The sequence below is a fragment of the Zeugodacus cucurbitae genome, chromosome 2 (assembly GCF_028554725.1).
Source record: "Zeugodacus cucurbitae isolate PBARC_wt_2022May chromosome 2, idZeuCucr1.2, whole genome shotgun sequence".
NCBI lineage: Eukaryota > Metazoa > Arthropoda > Insecta > Diptera > Tephritidae > Zeugodacus > Zeugodacus cucurbitae.
This window is the reverse complement of record NC_071667.1, coordinates 78,460,210-78,465,714: the sequence shown is the minus strand read 5'-3', so window position 1 is coordinate 78,465,714 and position 5,505 is coordinate 78,460,210.

Below are 5,505 nucleotides of genomic sequence, written 5' to 3'. Positions count from 1 at the left end.
TATTCTGTGTTTTTATTAGATAATTGAATAAACATTTAAGTGAAACTTTTGATGAAATGAAAAGAAATAATTAAATTATTATTTAAAATCAACCCCTAATATTATATATATATAGAAATTTCAGATATAAATAAAATTTCATTAATAGAAAATTAATAAAAATATGCTCAGCTGTTTCTAAACATAATTAAAAATTAATTTTTTTAAATCAAAATTCCATATTAAATTTGGTAAATTTATTGATTAAAATTCCTTTATTTCTGATTAAAAACAAATGTTTTAACAATTAAAATTAACCTCAGCAGTTTGATTAAAAATTCAGATAATTAAAAATAATAAAATTCTATTTATTTTTTATTTAGTAAAAAATATGAAAAATGAATTGGATTAACAAAATCTTTTCATTTGATACCCATATTGCCTATTTCTACAATTCTATTACAATAACTAAAATGCAAAAATTTCTTGCCTGCTATATAAAATCTCATGATAACGATGCAGCGAACGAAAAATGTTTCGTTTTGAATGCTCAACCAAGAATTTGCACTAGGCGCTCAAAATGTTGCAGTAGGTGGAGTAAATGAAATTATTTTTTTATAGTTTCAGGGCCACTGTATTACGCATTGTTGTTATTGCAGTGTATAGCAAAGGCACGTTCCAAGTGTATTTCTTTTAGCAGAGTCACATATTTGCACCACAGATGTCACGCTTAAATTTCCTGTAGTTCACAACTGTTGGTGATTGTTGGTAATGCAGTTTATTTTTAATATTTAACAATTTTGCTGCCACTTAATAATAATAGATGTTTGAGTGGCTTCGACAATAGTGTGGGTACAAACCGATTTAATGCATGCAGTTTGATGAGCAACAAATAGGAATGAAGCCAGAGTGATAATAATATTGTTAAATACATTTTTGTAGGCAATTTTTATTGCATGCGAGCAAATGTTTTTAACCCTTTCATGCCAAATGTTGCCTATAGGCAACATTGTACTTATCGGCTTCTAACTCTCGTTATTTAAACATTTTTGACCAGCGGTTTTTTCAATTATGTAGACTTATGTGTTGTGCAAGCTTACATTTACATTTTTTGTAATGAGCTGTGCACGTATTCATTCAGTAGGCCTTCTCCGCAGAGTGGAATTGTCAAAATCGGTTTCGCGAAAAAGTTATACTGAAGTGTTTATACAAAAAGTGCTCAAAAACATAAAAAAAATTGTTTTATTTTAAAACAAAATGAACTATATAAATAAGTAAAGATAAGAGAGTAATTTAAAAAAAATTTTCACGAAAAAAGTGTTTAGTTTTTTTATAATAATCTAATTTGTGCCTATAAGCAACATCCTGTAACTAATGAACCAGGATACATAGGACTTTGAAATTTTTATCACTACATATTTGAGTTAAGACTAATATATATCTGTCCTAAAAAAATGTTAGCTCCGCCCATTTTAATTCTGACATGAAAGGGTTAATTCTTTATATTTTTGTGTGGTTATGAGGTGTGAGATTTAATATGATTAATATTAATTTTTGTATTTGTTCATCAATTTAAAAAACTATGTGAAAAATATAGAAATTGTGAATCTTCGTAAGCGAAACCATTTCCAAGACATCGTAAAAGATAGAGTGATTCCTTTGTTTTCGTCGAAAAAATAAGCATCAAATTAAATAAAATTTATTAGTTATATCATTTTCATATAGTGAACGAGTGCTTGAAGGGTAGCTGTGAAAAAATTGGATATAAAACTCTTTAAAAGGCGGCATATTTCTTTGGACTAATTAAATGTTTGGAAGTTGATTTCAACTGATATCATAAGAACATTACGAAGACGGCTGACATGAGCGACCAAAAAAAGTTTAGTATGACTGAAAATGTGATTGAAATCCTCAAAGTCGTATTCCATACATTAACTTATGTATATAACCAGATAATTTGCCCTTAAAGGAAGCTGCGCAAGATGGGTACAGCTTTCTTCTACAATCTGACCAATTTATAGTTTATATATATTTATGTATGTAGTTTTACTTCATTTGATGGATACATTTTTTAGGAATCGACTCAACTAATTTTTGTTAATGTTTTGGGTATGAGCATGGATTACTAAAAAACTTGAAAATAGTGTATTGTATTATTACTTTCGGAGAGACCTGTTTGTCTTATCTAATGAATCTCACTTTAAAAATGAAGATAAACCATTGTACTTGCTTGGGTACAGAACTTTTTTTTACCCAAGCGAGTATAATGGAAGGCGATACTTTCTTTTCAACTTCGGTGGTATAGTTTCCAAGGAATTATTTCCGTTAGTTCAATCAATTAATAAGAAATATTTGTCCTCCAAATCATCGCTTTCCAAAGATATTTGCTGCATTTCGAAAATTGCGACTTTTCATGTAACCGAAAATCAATTATTCGAAAAGTCTCAAGTACCGATTGAACATTTTCTATAAAATTTTTTAATTGAATATACCAGATAATTTTGTGATCTTCATTCTTCTTTATGAATAACATAATTTTTAGATGGCAAAAAACTTGAGTAAATGGATCAAATGACCCAAGCAAATTAATGAAGTTTAGACTAATCACAGTACTTACAAAGAAGAGACCTTTTTGATTTTGCATCAATGAGATGGTACTTCAGAATAGTGGCAATTCCTGCTTTCCACAATAAAATTAAACCGCACAATGGTATATGCATATATAATGCCATTTTCGCATAGTTAAGAGCAATGAAAGTATTTCATCTCTGAGTGATTAATTTAAATATGAACTAAAGTACATTTTGTGATAATTTTAAGATTTATTCAAATACATCAGTTTGATTGATTCTCATAAAGATTATTATCTAAAGGATATGAATAAAGCAACACACACTCATACATACATATCTATGTATATATTAATATGTCCTACTGCATAATAATAACATAAGAATTTAAGTTGGCTCTGTCAGATTTCGCCAGAATCAAAGCGAGTGCGCCGTGACGGCAAATATGCAAGTTAAATGTGCCAATAAATGCTGCTCATCTGCACGTACTTAACTAAATACAAATGCACATGCGCCTATGAACATGCACACATACACATACATACGTAGATTAGTATATGATTATATATTTGTTTCATATCTACTTATATGTATGTATGTTTTTAATGTATATGTATATGTAGATGTAAGTAAGTGCGTTGTTTGGAAGGTACATTGTACTTACGCGAAGTATAAACAAAAGTTTGTGAGTCTGTGTCAGTGAAACTACTCTGAGTAGGTACGTTTATGATAAACTCATCCATCTTCAATCCACTTACGAGTGCAAATATTTGCACAATTTATGGGAAACGGCGGTGTGAGCAAACTATAATATTTCCTTCCCTTCGCCGCGTTATGCTGCAGCTCAACACCATCATGTAGAGCTGTTTCATATATACACACATATAAAAATGTATTGAAGTGTATATATGTTGGTGTGTAGCTTCCAGCATTATTGCCAAAAATCAAACATACACACACTCATACCCACTTGGCACATAAATTATTGTTTCAATCTGCTGGATCGTCCGTAGTTAGCTTTCTTCGCTTCAATTCGGGAACTTTGTGGTGAGAATTGCCAAAATCTAGTTTTCGGCTGGAACTCATTGAGCCTCATATCTCTTGCTTTTTTTCTGGCGAAACTTTATGAGCAACTCAATGAGCAGCAAATCAATTGTGTACATAGCACAAGATTAGCTGAAGTGCGGGATGGAAATTCGATTGCCTTAAAGGCGGCGCTACAATTACATGCATATACATACATATATACAATTATACATATATACAAATGTATGTGTGTGCGGCATTTAAGCGAGAATGCAATCAGAAAGCCGCATTGTTGGCTGCACTCGACCCGAACATTCATCACTCATCGAAATATCAATAAAAATACGCATCAATACAAGCACAAACACACACACACACAGACATCCAAACACAAATATGTGACGGCCACTCAACGAAATTAGATACTTGCCATGGGTGCTGGACATGCCCGCTTTTGGGCCAATTGTTGAAATCGGAAACCAACTAACCGCCAGCCAACTAATGTCGCTACAACCCAAAGGGGCCAAGGGGGAGCGGGGAAAGCATTTCTGGGAGTGCTGCAAAATTAAACTAAGAAGGCTGGCGGCTGGCGGTTGGCTGACGCGAGTGGTGTGAGGCACAACAACACATCAATAATTTCATAAATGGACTTTGCCCGAAATGTAGACTGATTGAGCGCTTAATTGCATGGCGAACGTTGCAAGGCAGGCGAGCTGGCCGATGATGAAGGCATAAGCGTATATGTGCGTTATTAATCCGAAATATGTCCACAGGCTTTGCGATTGAATTGTATATTGGCAATTCCAGCGGTTATCATGTGCTGTTGCCGCCCCCCCATCGACTGTCGAATTTCTAAAACTATTGACTGACACTGACCATTTTATATACAACCAAGTACATACATACTGAACTGTATATGGCCGAGTGTTTGTGTGTGTGTCATTGCCCAATGTTACACTGTTATTGACTGTGTAGTCCATTTAAGCTATTGGATCCAATTTTGTTTGCTCAAAAATCTGCAGACCAATTCATTAGTGTAGCTAATAATCGGAGTGCACATCTTCTTGCTCCTCATACTCATCCTCATGCTCATGTTCAGGCTCAGGCTCGTCCGAATTTGGTGAAATGTGGTTGCCGAAATGTTGCTGCACAAAAAAGACTATATATTAACGACAAATATTAATTTCAAGCATTGCCAAAATTAAGTGTCAATAACTGCTGCTCTGGCTCTGCTCTTTCAAATAACGTATGCACGAAGAAAAATTTTGATCTTACATTAGGGAGGTGCTTAATTTTAGATTTTTTGAAATTGTGTATATACGGTACTTTTTGGTTTAATTGGGAAACACTATTTTAAGTTTTAGAAATAACAAATTCTTAATAATAACGGTAAGGAGTTTTGAAGATCAGAGATCAAAGATTTTCTTGTAGTGAAGTTTTTTTTCAAAATAAGCTCGTAATGAAAACCAAAATGCGAATAAATGAAGCGATATATCCTTAAAAAAATTAAATGGATGCTAAAGGACCTTTTAATATTGACATAAATATTGTTATCTTTAAAATGTAACCAACTTACTTCTCCTACTTTTCCTTGCGAGAATATTTAAATTTAAATGTACTCATATGAACCCAATTTGATCATCTGTTCAAGGCATTTGAGACCCTAAACTTTAATATAGTTTGCATTTCAATCCGTGTGGATAAATTATTTTGTGAATACTATTAGTAGTTCCAATAAATCTGTCAGACGTTATTATACATATGCCTCCATTGTAGGGTTTCTTACTCTTTGAGCTTATTTTCCGTGAAAAATTACGCTAAGGCACTGAATTCTTCATATTCGATAACCGGGGCCTTGAAAAGTCATGGTCCGTTTTCGACAATTTTTTCACAAGAGAAGTGCACTATTTGTGTAAAGTTTTATTTCGTA